The 19277-nt window shown below is 40.7% G+C and overlaps 1 long non-coding RNA gene across 1 annotated transcript in view; it reads left to right on the top strand.

The window, feature by feature from the left end:
- The first annotated feature begins 10725 nt into the window (after nucleotides 1-10725).
- Nucleotides 10726-19277, top strand: part of LOC116670227 (uncharacterized) — a 10589-nt gene continuing 2037 nt past the window's right edge. The window contains exons 1-2 of the long non-coding RNA XR_004326971.1: nucleotides 10726-10736; nucleotides 16063-16068. This is a non-coding gene — a long non-coding RNA (uncharacterized LOC116670227). The remainder of the gene's footprint in view (nucleotides 10737-16062; nucleotides 16069-19277) is intronic.

Genomic DNA, 19277 nt, shown 5'->3' with positions numbered 1-19277 from the left:
TGCAGACACCTGCCAAAATTCACAACATCACCTTGTTGTATCCCCCACCCTGAGACACAATTTGAAGGACAAAAATCTAATAGTCAAACAAACTTTTTGTTCATGAAGGTTTTGTCACAAATAGTATGAAGTTTGGACCCATAACAAGGGCATTAGTAACTAGGACATTAAGTGTAACGATTCTCGATCTGATTTCCAGACGTTGACAATTTGATGATATACGCACGTTTTAAACGACATATTTTTAGTTTTTACACTGTGTTCTGCAGTTTTCTAATGCTAGGGCATTTGATGCTATCATGCGACCCTGTCTGGGCTTCCCTCCTGTTGTTCCGTAGGGAAAATGTGACAGGTGAGACAGCGTTGATTAAATATTAAGAAAAATTTATTTAAGATTTGAGTTGGATTTTACAAGGTGTTATAACTCAGTACAAGCGCAAATAACACTGCTGGATTTATTCTCATGAATCGTGGATATGGAATGAAGAATGTGCGTGAGACACAATACTTGAAATATTAAGAGTAATTGTTATTCCCACATGTATTTTCGCAGTCTGAATCGTTCACCACCTCACCATCTGCGTCGCCAATTCCCATGCTCCACAAATGTGCATACGCATGGTCAGAGTTTGTGGGAGGACGCAACATTCTCCCTCAAGTTTTGTTTTTATAAACTCAGCCTTTGCGTGGGAACTGGCAAAAACACATTTTCAACCCCGTTGTTGTACATACCCACTTTTAAAAAATGAGACCCCTGTTCGGGGTTGCACAAAGAACCAAGCATTGGGCCCTTTGGTAGGTAAGATGAGGAGGGAGTGGCGCTTTTTCTGTGCCAGAGCCAGACAAATAGCAACTGAATATGCCACCAGAATGGCAACAAAATCAATGAGATTAAGACAACTACGCAGGTGTGTTGTAGGAAGAGGCCGATAAATTACTCTTATGTTGGCAACTACCTCTCATTGATCGTTGTGACAAATGTTAACTGGTACGCGCAACCACTAACGCAAACTGGTTCGTGTTGCCTAAAAATGAATTTCAAGGGACAGATAGGTCATACTGATTGGTTATAGCACATAATACCTCTACGTAACTGTCACTAGATTGTCACTAGACACCAATAGTTCTATATGGGAAAATAAAATGGCAATTCAGGCTGACAGCAGGCTAACACGGGCTTCAAAATACAAACCTGAAAAAATCTAGTGTAATTAGGGGGATTTGGCTGAATTGAAAAACTAAAACCAAACATGATCTGCAAAACCCTAGATACTTTAAACAATTCTCTGTACAATGTTCTGTCAATACAGAATACAATGACCCGCCAATGTTTAAAAGAAAATGTTTTGAGTTACTTGAATGTTAGAGAAATGTTGTGTATGGCAATGCGTTATGGGTAGGGTAGGCAAGGCAACTGAAACACTAGGTTGAGGTTAGATAAAGTTCGGGTAAGGCAAGTAAAAGCAGAGTGAGGGTTAAATTACCTGTCTCTCTAATTGTTCTGTTAAGTTTTAAAGATTTTTCCCTTATTAAAGGGACAATGGGAACGAACCCAGGCCGTTGCAGGACTCAGCCTACATGGGGCAAACGCCCCGGGCGAGCCAGAGGCGCCCAGGCTGTTATAGTTTTAGACTGTGGGGGACTTCCTTTGACACACTGAGCGTCTTCTCTTTCATTGTGGTGCATCCTTGTCCAGAAATTTTGTTTACTAACCTAGATCTTAGGAGTCATTCCCCGGAGTTCTTAGGTACTTTTTTGCCCAGCATGTTTCTTTGGATAGGGTGGCACCTAAACCATGGTTGCAGCGTGTCCGATGGCCCTGCTGTGCCCTGTTACACCCTGTTACACCTGCTACACCCTGCAGTGCCCTGCTTGCCATGAACTACTACAACTATAATTTTAGTCTAGTTACTTATCTTTTATGTAACTATTGCCAATGTTCATCAAACCCCCAACCGGCCCTTTCAAACATCTATCTCTATCTATAAAACTCTATCTGTAAGTGTTGAGATAACTCTTGTATGATTTGATACTTTAAATAAAACTGAATTGAACTACTTAAAAGATAGCTCAATGTGTATAACCAGACCTTATTATATTAAATATTGTTGCCAAGACTTGTATCTAACATTTTGTAGTCTGTGCTATTCCACAAGTTCATAAAGTATTGCGTTCTTGTACGCTAATTATTCAGCCAAACATTGTACAGATAAACTCAATACAACTCGTAATGGGAAAAGTGTGAAAAATGTAATATTTTAAGTCTGTGTACTTAAAACAACAACAAAAAGCTAATTTGTTGTACGCCTTTTAATCAGCATGACACACTCATCGACAGGACATCATTTGTCAGTTCTTCCACAAAATGTTTTCTATGGTTGAGATCAGGATAAATAAGGAAATTAAAGTATATGGATGAAGTTAGTTAGATATCATGTATGGTTAAAGGAAACCAATGCAGAACATGGTCTGCATTGTTATATTCAGACACTTGTAGTCCAACATTCCACTTTTTCCTTGAATCTATGTGTGTGTGGGTGTGTGTGTGTGTGTGTGTGTGTGTGTTTAAATTAGTTATCTGTATTTTTAGGATCATGACAATGGTATCTTATTAAATAGATGCTTACACTTTTTTAAAGGATTTTCTCTGCCATGGCTTGTCCTGATGACAGTTGCCCTCTGTGCTCTTTCATCCTGGGGTTCCATGAGTCGTGACTCTGTGTTGACGGGCATGCGACGGATTGTCTTAGAGATGTAAGTTAACAAAAAGACATCCAGCGCCGTCACACGAAGAGAGGGTGAAAAGGGCATACAGTGAGAGAGAAAGAGGAGAGAGGAGAGAGAGATGTCACCTTCGACAAAAATGAGAGAGAAGATTAGAGGGAGTGAGCGAGAGGATACGTCCCCAGCCAGAGCGAGAGGGAAAATGAAGTGACACCAGAAAACATGTTACCCACCAGCCAAAGGAAGAGAGAGGGGGACTCAAAGAAAGTAGCTGAGAAAACAGAGAAAGGCAGAGGGAAGTTGCCCACAGCTAGAGGGGAAGTTGGGTTTTGAGAAACCAACAGAGGGTCAAAGTGACTTCATCAATACAGCAGACGACGTGATGAACCACAGAGGGGAAATACAGAGTTTAGACTGGGGCACTCTGTCACTTGTGTTTAAGCACAGAGTGTTTGCTGTTGTGCGGCACCCTGGGAAGCTTCCGTTCAAAGGTTTTAATAGGTTCAATGGTTTTAAAGAGAAGAACTACTGTTTAGGTTGCGGGTGACTGTTAGGGGTTCAAATGGGCAAATGGAAAGAGTTTGTCTAAATGAGTGTAACGAGGACAGGCTGTGTGGTGTTGGATGTTGTGGGGACGTTAATGGAAAGGTTAGTACTATGCTGAGATACCTACTGTAAAGCTGAAAAAGCAAACCAGAGGGTGAGTCCTTGCAATACAAAAAAACTCAGGCGTGCCAACACCAGGCCCTTTGGCAGGATTATCAAGGCGGCCCCCACTATGCCACATGCCATAGCATGTGATGACGGCGACGTCCACGGTAGGCTACCATGAACGGGACACGATGGGATCATAGAGACACAGCATGTGAGATGAGATGACTGACAAAATCCGGAGTAGCCTACCCACACCACACAACAAAAAACGCTGGCGAATGCACACCATAACACATGAAAAAACACACAGCCAGTCCCTCCAGGATTTGCAGCCTTTTATGTGATTGTTGCAGCCCAAAATAAATAAATATATTTAACAGCGCCTTTCTGAACATCAAGGTTGCTTTACAGACATAAAAGACAGATACAGGGAACAGAAAAGTGTAAGCAGTTAAACAAAACAAACGCAAGAGCTTTTGTAAAAATTGCAAAAAGGTTGCATCGTTCTTTAAAACAAAAGGAAATATTGGTCCCTATCTGTGTCTGTCTGTGTATGTGTTTGTATGTATTTGTTAATGTCTGTTTTGCATGTATTATTTGTTGAGTGGATGTCTCTCTTTATTGCACCCGTTCTTTTTGGTTTCTTCCCTACCGTCTTTCCTTCTTTTTGTTTTGATTCTGCAAACCGTTCTTCTGTTTTGCCGTGGGTGTTGTTTTATTCCTTAACTTGTAAATGAAAATAAAAACATTTGATCTCGGGGGGTTGGTTTCCGGTCGCGACCAAGATGGCTGCGTAATTTCAACGCTCTCGACGATTTTCCTAAAAACAACACTAAAACTTTTGAGATTGAATATAAGTGAAATTTATGAAAGATGGGTTTAGGGGGTTACAAGGAGGAGGGGGGGACGGGCGCAGCACTATTAGATGATTAACTGCAGAACAGCCAAAGCTGCTTCCGGGTCCATGTGGCCGAGGGGCACGAAATGGAGGAGGCTAGCTTGGAAAGGTACTATCGAACTGAGAGATTTTAGACGCGAAACAAGCACAACTCTCGGAGATACAAAAGCTGCACAAGACAAGAAATAGACGGGATGAAGCTGAGGGTCGAATTGATGAGGTGGAAACGGTCCATGCAAGCGGCGACATCGCTACTCACGCAACTCCTACAACGCCAGGACAACATGGAGGCTACTTATTGACCATGAAGGCCGCGCACGCCGTGAAAACTAAGGATTTAGGGTATTCCCGGGGGCTAAAGACAATAATATGAGATAGGTGCCTGGACTTCCCCAGAGACGCGCAGATCAAAATCAAAGAGCCACAGAGCCCTGGCCACTAAACCCGCTAACGCTCAGTCAAAACCCTCGCTCTATTATTGTCAAGTTTGCAAGCTACAAAGTAAAGAAGACGTGATCAGTAAGAACCTGGCAGAAGGGACAAGGGCAATACAATAATGGCCACTTTTACGTGGACAACGATTACCACCAGCTATATCAAGAAACGTGCAGAGTACAAACAAGCAAAGAAAATTTAAGGAGAGGAAAATTAAGTTCCAAACTCCTACCCTGCAAAACTAACGCGTTCTTTATGGAGATGAACCTGCCTGAACAGACCGCGGCGGAGGCAACGTCAGACATGGCATCACGGGGGCCCCCAGTCAAAGTTGTCTGCCCCCCAGTCAACCTGTACCCAGCGAACTACGACAGCGTTTCATCGTCAACTTGTAATATGCAATACTTTCCACCGCCACTTAATTCGGATAGTTTCTGCCCAAACTTTAATTATTCATTAGTATATTATGTGTTTGCACATATCTGTAAAATTTGCAATTATAGTAATATCCACCAAATTCCTAGCGTAAATCTTGCTCACAATACCTGTTATCTATATTTGTTCATAGGACAAACCCATCTGTAAACTCTGTTTATAATAGTATTTTTCTATATTATCATTACATATCCATGTCTTGCACTTCGGAACCATGTATCCTGCACTTACTGCATTGCACTTCTGGTTAGACCCAAACTGCATTTCGTTGCCTTGTACCTGTACATGTGTATGACAATAAGTTGAATCTAATCTAATCTAATCTAATCTTGGCAAAACGGCTGGAGCCCAGGAGCAGAGTAACACCGAGCCGGATGCACCCCCAGGAAGCGATGAGCCTCACAGCGGATTAAAGAAAAGTGTGCAGGAATTTAGGCGTCTACCCCTCCAGATAAGTGATTCCTATGGAACACATTAGCCTGATGCATGTAGATAAGATAATAGAAGTTGCCCCTTTTAGTTTTGGCTGCGCCTCACCTTTACTCCTAATCTTAATTGTAAACTAAAGTGTCGGAGCATACAAACATTTTGAAGACTGGCTAAACTTGCAATGCAGCACCACAGTGGAACCACGCTACGTGATGAGCGGGTTTTCCCCTGAAAGGTGCTCGTACCTCTCGAGCCCCTTAAAGGTTCAGTTCATTAGAACCTCTGACTGGAAACTACACTCATGCAAAAGAACTGATTTTGATATTTTTGCTAAAGATTTCACTTATCTTTGTTATGTTCATGTTTTACCTGTTTTGTTATAGGTGTGCATTATTCTCTTTACTTTGTTTGGACGTGTTGGTTAGAACATGGAGACCATGGCGGACGTGCAAATTTGAAAAATGCATCATTTAATGTGAGGGGGTCTAACCCCACTAAAAGAAATAAAATATTATCTAAAATGAGAAAGAAAAAAGTAAAAATTACTATGTTGCAAGAAACACATCTTAATTCACTGGAACACGAAAATTAAAAAGGATGGGTTTTTCTAAATATTACTAGTCATAAATCAGGTCATAGGCGGGTTGTCACTCTAATATCCAAAGGTCCATTTGAACTTATTCTCTGAAATACACAGACAAAGAAGGGAGTTTTCACTGGTATGGCTCAGAATAGATGGGTTCAAATAAATATTGTTCAATGTGTATGCTCCCCCAGGCAGTGACATTTCATTTTATAGAAAAATATTTGGCTAATAGCACAATCAACGGGTTCCTTATGTGGGAGGGATTGGAATTACGACTATCCTAGGCTTGATTCCTCAGACAAGACTCCCCAAACATTTTGCAGAAAAATTAAGATCCTTATGGCAGAATATGGTGTTGTGGACATTTGGAGGGATCTATACCCCAACAAGCGAGATTTTACTCATTATTCCATGCACATACAGTATACTCTAGAATTGACTACTTTTTTATTTTCAAAAAGGATCGCCCTAGGGTAAGCCAACTGCGAGATTGAAAACATTGACCTTTTGACCATGCTATTGCTAAACGTAGAAATAAAGGCTGAGTTCAAAAACACAAGTGAGACTGAACACAAGTGTACTGAACAACCTAAATTTACCAAATTATCAAATCTGACATAAAAACATTCCTAAAGGAAAACCTTAACGGAGAGGTGAGCCCAGAAATCGTCTGGGACACACTGAAAGTATGAGGGGTAAATTATATCATTTTGTGGTACGAAAAAAAAGAGCTAGGCAAAATTAGGCTATCAGAGTAAATGGGGAGCTAAAGAGCTAGAGAGAAAACATAGAGGATTAAATCCGGAACATGATACTAGATGAAAATACTGAGAATAATATTAATGCTTTATATTTACAAGAAATACAAAAGAAGATGATTTACACAAACAAGATACTATGATCAGGTGCTAAGTTTGCTAAACTCTTAGCGAGTGTACTACAAAAGCACAAGCAGATGATAGAAACTATAAAATAAGAGACCCAATTCTAAAAGATGTTTTACAAACAAAGTGAAATTAAACGGCTTTTCAGAGCTATTATAAACAATTATACACACAGCCAAAGTTAAAGAGGGACAAAAATCAAGGACTTCCTTAACCAACTTATTACCTGTTTTGTCAGATGATCAAAAACAAAGGCTTGTTGCAAATATTCAGAGAAGGAACTATCCTGTGCCATATCAAGGCTTAAGGCAAACAAATCTCGCGGCCCAGAGGGATTTACGTTGGTACGACTGGTACAAAAAATTTAAATCTGAATTATCTCCATTCCTCCTTCAAATATTTAATCTAGCTCTAAAAGAGGTAAGCTGCCACCATCAATGGAAACAGGCTACAATATCCGTATTCACAAAGAGGGAAAGGACCGACTTAATGTAGCTCCTATAGACCAATTTTGGTTCTTAATATCGATTACAAACTTTTCACGTCAATTATTTCAAAGAGAATTGAAGAGACTTCCACACTATTTCTACTGACCAGACAGGTTTATCCACAAAGACAACCTCATGATAATATAAGGTGTACATTACATATATTATACCATATTAAAAAACATCAAATACAGCTGCGGACGATCGCCTTGATGCTGAAAAAGCCTTCTGTATAGAGTACAGGGAATTGGATCCACTTGGATGTCAAAGTGATCGGGGACACTATACACAAAACCAACCAGCGCAGATAAAATAAATGGTCACTTATTAAATACTATTGGACTAGAAGCGGGACAGAAGAAGGCTGCGGACTTTCCCCTTACTTCTCGCCCTTTATATAGAACCGTTAGTTCAACTAATTCGGCAACAAACAGTATAAAAGGTATAAATATTTCCGGTGATGTCACAAAGTGGCGCTATACGCCGGAGTGTACTGTACATAAGTGAACCAAACACATCATTCCCAAATTATTCAGACTCTGAACAGCTTGGGGATTATGATGGTTATAAAGTTAAATGTAAATAAGACACAGATATGACGTTAATTATAATCCTCCAAAACAATAAGCGATGAATTATTCTTAAATGGGACCGGACCACTTAAATACAGGTATCATAATCCCCAAAGTATAAACCACCATAGCTAAGAGTAACTATGATGATTTTTAAATAAAGTAAAACTTGATATAAAGAGATGGACCATCATCCCCTTCATGAGTTTAATCCAAAGAGCTGATGTGTAAAAATGAACCTAACTACCAAGATTCCTATTTCTGTTCCAAGCTCTCCCGGCAGAAATTACCAAAAAGCAATTTTAGAGTGGGACAGAATGATTTCTAGATTTTATTGGTTAGGAAAAAAGCAGAGGATCAGATTTTAGAAATTATTTCTACTCTGACAAATAAACCCCTGATGAACCTATGTATTACAAATTACCATGCTAGGTGGAAGGACATTGAAGTTCCTCATGTCAGAACCACCTTTACAGGCACATGGGAAACAAGACTTGAGAGACTCTGTGCAAGATTGAAAGCCTTGGATAAAATCACAATTAAAAATCTGGTTAAAGGTTAAACATGAATATAAATTGGACAGCAATCTGAAGATAATAGATGGGTGCATATGACCCTGATTTCAAACCCAATCAAACAGATGTTGGATTCCAGAACTGGCTGTCCAAGGGTATAACAACAACATTCCGCTAACAGATAAAGGCCAAATGAAAGATTTCCACACACTTGAAACCAGTCATAATACGAAGAAACAGACTTTTACAGATATTTACAGATACACATAATCAAGAGTTATTCGGTCCACAGATGTGCAAGACCAGTGCTTCAGGAAATATTGATGCATACCAGGCAAAAGTTAAAAAGGGTATTATCTCACGGCTGTACAGGGTTTTATGACTAAAAACAAATTTCGACTATATGTAAAAACGAAATGGGAAAGGGAAAGTAACGTGAAAATAACTGTTGAGGAGTGGAGAGATTACTGCGCATCACAGTGGAAATGCCAAACTCATTCATGGAGGGAATTTGGTTGGAAATGTTTGATCGGTTTTTTATTACTCCAAAGCAAAGGATTTCAGGTACCGGGGGGAGACCAAGTGCTGGAGACAACATTGGCAATATTCTGGGATTGTCCAGTAATAAAACAATTTGGTTGGATATACAAGATATCGAAAATATTTTTAACATAAAAGTATCCTTCAAATTCACCACTTTATCCTGGGGAAATAAGTAAATGTAAAGTGCTGTATTTATATAGCGCTTTCCAGTCTAACAACTGCTCAAAGCGCTTTTACATCTACAGGAAACATTCACCATTCACACACATCATACACTTGCGTGGCCGGGCTGCCGTACAAGGTGCCACCGCTCATCAGATAAAACACTCACACACCTTCACTCTCCGATGCGCAGCCACGGGGCAACTCGGGTTCAGTGTCTTGCCAAGGACACTTCGACAATGACTGTAGGGCGGGCGGGAGCAAACCACCAACCTTCAATTGGCAGGCAACCGCTCTACCCATGAGCCACAGCCGCCCCATACAGAATAAATCAATCAATATCACAATCAATCAATACGGAATACAGACCTTTTACCTGATAAAGAAAAATATCTCTTCAGAATTTTAACCATGCCTGTAAGAAAACTGTCACTAGACACTGGCTCCTTCCTGTTTACTCTGGGAAAATAGGAGGGATTGTGTTAATGAAAATACTCCATGGAAAGCCTACATATTCGTCTGTTAGCAGACAATAGATTTCTACTCTATGGTTTAAATGGATGTCCTATTAATTAAACAGAACACGCAGGAATGTTGTCTGAATGCTATCAAGACAGGTAACTAAGGATTGTGTTTTTACTGTACTGTATTTTATGTAACGTTTACTGACAAAACATTTGTATCGTCCTTCTTTTTTATATGCATTGGAGTTAAGTCTCATAGTAAGCACCCTCTGTTTGTGTCTAATGTGTTTCTTATATACTTTAAAAACGGGAACGTTGGGAATGTGAAATTTGGTCTAGATTGTAGACTGGAACTGTGATTAAATTCGACTCTGGTATGTTCCAATGTTTCATAATAAAGAATTATAAAAAAACAAAAAAAACATTTGATCTAAAAAAAAATAAAAGGAAACTTATTTTAGGAGAATAATAATTAATACTATTAATTAATTACTCGGGCTAAGGAACCTTATCAGAAAGGCTCAGAAGGCTGCAAATGTTGGTATAATATGAAAATGGCTGGGGGATTTAAGACAAAAAAATTATAATTTATTGAATTAATCAAAATAACATATGGTTACTGTCATTGGCTTGTTGATCTTTACGTTGTTTATTTCCTCTCCTGGGCTGGGACGCATTCACACACTTTATTAGACTTTAACTTATCATTGCACTTACAATAACAAGCGTAGTTGTCCTCAGATCCTCCTATATGTCTCATCGCAGTTATCCTGCATCCACGTGTGTGTGTATGTGTTTGTGCTACAGAGAGCCTTCAGCAAATTTAAATGAAAAATCATTACAGCAAATGTCAAAAGTGGATGTCAATACATTGATGTTAAATGTATACGGTTGGCAGGACGGTCTGACATGTTTTGACAGTTTTTGCTGTACGTTTAGTTGGTAATGTGAGAGTTGCAATCTCATTTTCATATTAGAAACAAGGAAATGAATTTGACCCATTCTCACTCCTTGGTCAGAGGCCACAGTTCAGAGTGCACGTGGGACTGATGGGATGTGTAAGTCCGGTGTCAATCATCATATCTTTCATGCAGTGCGGGCTCCTGATTGATCTAGGTCTGGTAAGCAACCTCGTATCCTGCTTACCAAGCGTCACATGGACCAGTCGGCGGTCACTAGTTTTTGTTAGGTGTACATTTTGTACAGACGTGAATATGTTTGGTACACCGTTAAAAATATACCTTTTAAAATAAAATAATCCCATCAAAACGTGAAAATATCAAATTATGGTATTAGCTAATAGGCATAATACATTAAAGACTTAATTTTCTTGTTCTCTGTAACACTGTTGTGTGTATTGATCTCTTTGTTTTCTGTCCCTGTCAGAAGCTGGCCCTCATGTTTTGTATGTATTTCCAACAGCAGACCTTATTTCTTATTTGATGGACTGTTACTGGCTCCAGAAACCGTGTTCATATTTAAGGTTATCAAGTTTTCTTGAACTCTTTAAATATTATGATACAAAACAAAAAACAATTCAAAGTTTTTATAAATATGGGGGGGGGGGGGACATTCTTGGGTATATTAGTTTAATTAAATAGACAAACAATCAAAAAACTCATAAAGCAAATTTCTGCCACGGATTGTGTGGATGTGGTTGACAAGATTTGATTGACTGGTCGTGCATTGCATTCACAAAAGGAAAAGCTATTAAATACTTATCTCGTGATCATGAGAAAAAGTTAAGATATGTTATCAAACGTCGACAGGTGCAATGGAGTGCTGTCGCATTTATTCTGTGGACTGTGTGTATATTAGCAGATTAATATATTTAAAAAAATAAAATGTTGAAATAAGGAAAATGATTTCAAAAAAACAGTTCTACACAACAAAATAAAATGTATAGTTCAAGTCCATGGATGCCCATAATTTCAGTTCCCCTCAGATCTTGTGGAGGTTGGTCCAATGGCCCCGAGCACAAGAGCTGAAAGCTGCTGACTAGAGGTTTTGTATCAGACAAATATCAGACAAAATTAAAGGCCAGGCCCAGTCCTGATGGATATTAAATACTGGTGTAGCAGTTAGTAATTCTTTAAAAGCAATGCCATAAGTGTGATGTGTCCGCTACTTCCTCATCAGCCCTCGGGTTAGAAGAGTTCTGAATCAATTGTTACTGATTTATGACTCTATTTTATCAAGTAGATAGGAAAACTCTGCAATTCAAGTTTCCTGGGGTCTCGCAGGTCGAGTTAGTACTCTTTACTGCAATCTTCACCATGTTATTATTTTGATTTATTAGTAGTAGTATGTAGCTTCAGTAAGTGAACCCTTGTTTGTGAGAGTGGGTGTGTGCTCCTTGACCTGGCCGCGTAATCCCTTACCGGCTGACAGTTGAGTTCAGACAGGCTGACTCTGGGCCAGACCTTCGGGCTGCTCCCTCCAAGCTAAAAGCCATCATCTCTTCAATCCTGACCTCAAAGCAATTATCCAGCCTTCAAAAGCTCCCGATCTCTTTTAGTACGTGTGTGTGTGGTGTGAGAGGTGTGTGGGTGTGTGTGTGTGTGGTGTGTGTGTGTGTGTGTGTGTGTGTGTGTGTGTGTGTGTGGTGTGTGTGTGTGTGTGGTGGTGTGTGTGTGTGGGTGGGGCTTCTCTCTCTTTCTCCTCTCTATGTCAATCTCGCACATCCTTGCCTCTCACTCTTTCATCTTGCTGTCTTCTTACTTCTCTCTCTCTATTTGTCTTTCCCTCTCTTTACACTCAGGGTGACTCTTATTTGGCTGAGGATGATCTCCCTTCCCCCCTCTTTCTGTCTCTCTCTCACTCATTCTTTCCTCTAAAGACTGAGTAGCGGTTGTGTACTTTGTGGCTATCAAGACAAATGTTTAAATATGAGGATGATGATTAGATTTCAGCCTAAACATCTTGATGGAATTTTTTTTATCAGTAATTTATATTTAGTGCAAATGCACTGTGTAAGGTAAATGTTAAAGCCCCTGGGGGATAACTTTTAAATGATCATAGAATGTTTCAAATTATTATATATTTTACACAATTGTACGAATTGGTGCACAGTTTAGCCTATTCATTAGTAAAACGGGCTTTGAAGATGCCTACTCTTAAATTATTGTTTAACAGTGCACTTTGTCTATATATACAGTTGTGTCTGAGTCAGTGTGTTTAAAAAAGTGAATAAGCTCAAAATCCTCAGAATAGCTTTTAATTCCATAATAGAATGCATTGGGAACACTGCACATTATATTCCAAATCAAAACGACCAAAATTGATCAAGTTTGTGTTCTACCTTTTCAGAAAGTGAAGAGAAATAAATATAGGCAGTAATTGCATTTCCTTTACAAACTCCAAACATTTACTGAATAAACTGAAAATGTTCAAGGGTTTGCTTTCTTTGAATCACTGCATTAATATTTAGTAGCATAACCATATTTCTGAGAACAGTGACCATTTCACGAACTGCCATGAGACTGTGCTGCAGAGCCTGCTCGGGGGACACAACAGCGGGACAGAAAACACGGGCGACACTGCCATGCAAAGGGCTGCTCTGGGGGACACAACAAGGGGAAATGAATGCCACACGGTTAGACGGGGACAACAACAGCCGCCGGGACATGATCCGAGGTCTCTGGAGGACGTAACAAAGGTGAAATGAAACGCCACACGCGCGGTAACAACAACGGGACGGACCGCCACAACCGGACACGAAACAACGGGGCGGTTGTGGTTAGGAGAAGAAGAACACGGAAAGGGGCACACGTGGGACGTGATCCCTGGACTTCAGGGAGAAAGTCCTGTGCTGTTTGACCCATCCACCACCCCAACACCTCCTTATGTAGTGTATGGTTTTCAATGCTACTCGCAAGTCGTACCCTAAAAATGCTTCCCATTGAAATACATTTCAATCAGGAGAGACATGTGTGCAGATATGCAAATGAGGCTCATAAAATGTACAAAGTCTTTGGCAATTAGACCCATCGCTATGCAAATTATTTGTATATAAATAGGGGTAGAGAACCATCAGACCCCCAGATGGAATCTAGACACCGGTGGTGGCAGAGAAGGAGCCCGAAGACCAGACCGAAGGAGGCTCCGGACCGGTCAGCTGGAGTAGATGACTGGGGGTGGAAGGGGGTGGGGTTGCACCTTTGGCTGCAACGACCGCTGAATGGCAGAAGGTGAAACACATTTAAAGCAGGGTGTGACTCTTGATTGGCCCTTGCAATTTGTGTACGTTCTGTTGGTTAGAGGAAGGTGAAGCCCAAAAGTGATTTGAGTTAGGGAGCAGATTAAGAGTGAGGTCTTCCTGAAAGAATTTAAATGAGATACATTTCAATCAGGAGAGACTAGTTGCAGATATGCGACACTTTCACAGCAAAGAATTTACGCTGGCTACCATTAGTTTACAATTCGTGCTCACCACCACGAAAAAAACACGGAGATGATTTTCTGTTTTTTCCTAAATGTGCTGTATTTATATAGGCTTTTCTAGTCTTAACGACTACTCAAAGCACTTTTAAATTACAGGAAACACCACATTCACACACATTCATACACTGTGGGAGGCTGCCGTACAAGGTTCCACCTCTCTCAGATAAACACTCATACACATTCACACTCCATCACACTCCAATGCGCAGCACGGGGGCAACTCGGGGTTCCGTGCTTTGCCAAGGACACTTCGACATGGGACTGCAGGGCCAGGGACTGAACCCAACCTCCGATTGGCAGGCAACCGCTCTACCACTGAGACAGCCGCCCCATGGTGGGTGAAAAAAAACGATCAATATGGGAGAATACCAACGTGCCATCACAACTACATGAATCAAAATTGTAATCATATGATAACTATCATGCCAAATTAAAGTTTGAAGTATATTTTTTATTAAAAAAACTGATATATGATCAATAAAATACAGTCCCTGACAAAAGTCTTGTCGTATCTATTTTGTAGAAACACCTGCTATTAACTTGACTTTTAATTAATCAATTGGTGAAGAAATAGCTCATATGAAAAGCTAAAACCCTCCAAATGAGTTCAATGCACTGAAATAAATTAGTTTCACTAAAAAAAGATTTATTATTAACAAGACAAAAAGGTCAAATTTTGTCAAGACAAAAGTTTGTCGCCTATAATAAATTGAACAAATTTACTAAATACTAAAATATGTCAGCAAATTAAATAGTGGTGCTGTGAGATTCAAATTTAATATCTTGTTCTGCATGAGCTTGAAGGACTGCATCCATGCGTTTGGCAAGGATTCATACAATGTATGATGAAGTCATCAGGAATAGCTAGGAAAGCAGTCTGCATGCCTCCCAGAGTTCATCTATTTCTTGGTTGGTCTTCCATGCTTCCTCTTTCATCCTACCCCACATATGCTCAATGATGTTCATGTCTGGTGACTGGGCCGGCGATCCTGGAGCATTTTGATCTTCGTCTGAGGAACTTTGAAGTGGAGATGGAAGTATGGATGGAGCCCATCCTGCTGGAGGATTTGGCCTCTTTTATGGTTGGAATATAAGAGGTAGCTAAGATTCTTGGTATTTGAGACTATTGATGTGTGCCTTCCACCCTGCAGATCTCTCGACACCCCATACTGGATGTAACCCCGACCATGATTTTACGCCACCAAACTTCACTGTTTTCGCGGTGGGAATCTTGGAGCCATGCGGGCTCCAGTAGGTCTCCTGCAATATTTGCGGCAACTGTGGTGTAATTCAACAGAAGATACATCGGAAAAATCCACTTTCTTCCACTTCTCCAGCGTCCATCCTTTTAGCAGGTGTGTGGCTTGGCAAATGCCACACGGTTTTTCAATTGTCTTTTGTTTATGTGGCTTCTGGCACTGATTCAACCATGGAGGCCATTTCAAGACAGAATACGACAAAGCGTTCTGGTTGACACAGGGACTTCAGGGACCAGGTCTCGTGGAGCTCGCTGCAGTAGAAAATGGGCTGGCCTTGGATTTTCGAGCAACAAATGGTCTCTCGAGAGTTGTCATGCGGGGTCTGCTGCCTGGGCTTGTCAAAAACGTCTCCAGTGTCTTCAAATGTTTTTAATCCTGTGTACTTGACGCTGAGACACATTGAGGTGTCTGCCACTCAGCAGTGGATCTGGTCTCATCCTCTTGATAATCAAAACTTTAGTCTCAGAGTGAATCTTAGGCATGTTGCAGATGTCTAGTTGCAGTTGATGTGAAGGTCTAGTGTACTGGGGTTGTTTTTATACACACCTGAGACCTAATTGATCCTTATTAGTCCCAGGTGAAGCTCATATGACAAGGCGACAACACTTATGTCTTTGCAAAAATTGACTCAATGGGCTTATAAAGCTGTGAATATTAGAATACTTTTTGACAGTTTTGTTTTGCACTGAAACATTATTACAAAAGCTGTTAGGAATAAAATGAGCCATTTCTTGTAAATAAATCTTGATTAGAAATATATTTCAGCGGCACTTCAGGTCAATTTGTACACAAGCGACAAGACTTTTGTCAGGGACTGTACAATAGGCCTTAGGCAATTTTAGTGTGAAAACGTAAGATTAGAAGCTATGTGGCACCTATCTCTCCATCCCCTGGGCCCACCACCTGTGGGAGGAACCACAGGGGGGGGGGGGGGGGGGGGGGGGGGTGCGCTGCCATATGGGTGGCAGTGAAGGTCAGGGGCCTCGACGGACCAAATCCGGGCGGCAGAGGATGGCTCTGGGGATGTCACCTCTCTGTGAGGGAAACAGCCGGAATTAGTGCGGGAGGTGTAACGCCACCAGTTAGATCTGGTAGGGCTTATCTCTACGCACAGTCTCGATTCTGAAACCATACTCCTGGATAGGGATTGCTCACAAGCCCCGGCTGAGCACCGTTTACACCATTTATGGATCCCAAAAAATGGGAAATGTGTTACAGCAGCAAACATACATCAGTCACTCATCACAGAATATAAATATAAATGAAATACTAGAATACAACACATACATTATACATGAAATAATAATAATAATAATGATAATAATAATAATAGTAATTTAAACGCACATGTGGGCAATGATGGAAATAAATGGAGAGGGGTGATCGGGAGAAACGGCCTCCCTAATCTAAACTTGCCCTCTATCGTAGAGGCAGAGCAGGAGGATGATGGGGGATTGTCAATTTCCCTGGTGGAAGTTGCTGAGGAGGGTTTGGCCGAACCTTGGGTTGAAGAGGAACAATGCGGATTCCGTCCTGGTCGTGGAACAACGGATTAGATCTTCACTCTCGCAAGGCTGCCAGCGGGAACCTGGGAGTATGCCGTACCGGTCTACATATGTTTTTTGGATCTGTAGAAGGCGTATGATTCCCCTGAAGATACTGTGGGAGGGGCTGCGGGAGTATGGGATGAGGGGGTCCCTTCTCAGGGCCATTCAATCTCTGTATGACCAAAGCGAGAGCGGTGTCCAGGTTCTCTGCAGGAAGTTGGACTCGTTCCAGGTGAGGGTTGGCCTCCTCCAGGGCTGTGCTTTGTCACCAATGCTGTTTGTAATATTTATGGACAGGATATTGAGGCAAAGTCGGGGTGGGGAGGGGTTGCAGTTCGGTGGGCTGCGGATCTCATCGCTGCTCTTTGCAGATGATGTGGTCCTGATGGCGTCATCGGTCTGTGACCTTCAGCACTCACTTGATCGGTTCGCAGCCGAGTGTGAAGCGGCTGGAAGAGGATCAGTACTTCTAAATCTGAGAACCTATACATCTTGCTAGTTTCCGTTGTGTAAATTGACATGCATATATTTACTCATTATCATTTATTTAAGACCCATAAATAACACTCAAGTTTTCAGAGCCAAGACCTTTACAGTACATCCTCATGAAAAAAGTGAATCTTACTAAATACTGTTGGAGATTAAAGAGTGTGGACTTCTTGACTTACAGTAAGTAGTGGCAGGTTAAAGGTCTAAAGACTTAAGCTGAATCACCATGTCTAAATGAAGGACTTTAATTGGGGGTTTCATGAAAAGGTCAGCAGTGGGTAAAGCAGAAGGATCAGCCATCTTGAACTGCAATCCCTGGTTGTCATGCTAGTAAATCAATGTAGGTCTGAGAAAGATAAGTTAAAGTTTTTCCCTCTCAGCTGCAGTTATCTACAGGGTAGATGGTAGAGGTTTGATTTAAAGTCTGCACTGCCAAAGTCATGGCTCGGAATTTGCTGTAAAAGGTCACATCAATCTTTTTTCATTTAACCTTTATTTAATACGTAGAAAACAGTGATTGATGAAACCCTGTTTCAATGAGTGCTGAGATCACAAACATGAGGAGAAGACCAAAACAAGACCATAACTGTTTGCAGTACACAGTCAACCTTTAAAATATGAAATACAAGATAATCAAACATTGAATATACATATTTGGGACATTTTGACACATATTCATGACTTACTAAAAAACAAACAACATAATTTGGGATTGAAGTCTAGGAGCGCTAAGTAAGTTGTATTTGGTGATGGAAGAACATAACTAAAATTAGTGATGGCCAAATGAAGTCTTGTGTAGCTTTGTGAACCTTTTTCTTTATTTTCTAAGCCCACTTGACAGGGCTCTTTGTTAAACAAATGGTTATTAGCACCCTGCATTCTTTAAACCAAGACTGTCATCTAGTGGGCTCAGAAAATACATAAAATGGTTCACAAAGCTTTATTAGGCTTCAATTGGCCATCACTACTAAAAAAAACAACTACAAAAAAGTATATTTATTATAAAGCCACTAGGAGGGAATACTGGTACTCAATACTGAAAGAAGTTTTTATTTAGCTGAAGGAAGAAACAAATGCATGGATAGCTCAAGAAGACAATACAAATCATATCAAGGTACCAATGTTGAAAGCATAAGGCTGGCGATATTCTCTATTTTTCTTTTTCTGGTCATATTTTATGGAAAGTTCAAAAAATGACTCTCCTACCCAGTCTATGGCCTCAAGCCCATTTGTTCTTCAGGGTATATAAAGGAATTCTGAAGTTAAATGTTATACTGTTGGGGTGCCTAGATAGCTCACCAGGTTAAGTGTCCACCCCATGAATGAAGGTTCAGTTCTTGCAGCAGTGGCCGCAGGTTCAGTTCTGACAAGCCGCACATTTCGTTTCCCTCTCTCTTCCCTTTCAAATCTTCTGCTGCCCTGTTTAGTAAAGGCCTAAAATGCCCCAAAAAGTAAAACTTGAATACCTTTTAAGAACTTTAGCATCATAGATTTGTGCTACAGCCTTCTCACTTCTATCTGTGCCATAGACAGTTAAAGAACTGGACCAACAAATCCCGTTGTTCTGGGCGGAGACCAGTGAAGGATATTAGAAGCACTTTCCCGGTGATGAGCCAACTGAGCTTGACGATGTAGATGTGACGTGAGCAACCTGTCTGAAAGGCATAAGTCTTCTGGTAGCTGTTCCAAGACAAATCTCAATCATTCCCAATCAGTAGAGACGGAGAGCGTAGGTATATGTTAGGAGATA

The sequence above is a fragment of the Etheostoma spectabile genome, chromosome 20, assembly GCF_008692095.1.
Source record: "Etheostoma spectabile isolate EspeVRDwgs_2016 chromosome 20, UIUC_Espe_1.0, whole genome shotgun sequence".
NCBI classification, from domain to species: Eukaryota; Metazoa; Chordata; class Actinopteri; order Perciformes; family Percidae; genus Etheostoma; species Etheostoma spectabile.
Note: the sequence above shows the minus strand (reverse complement) of the source record. Positions and strands in the feature narration are given on the sequence as shown.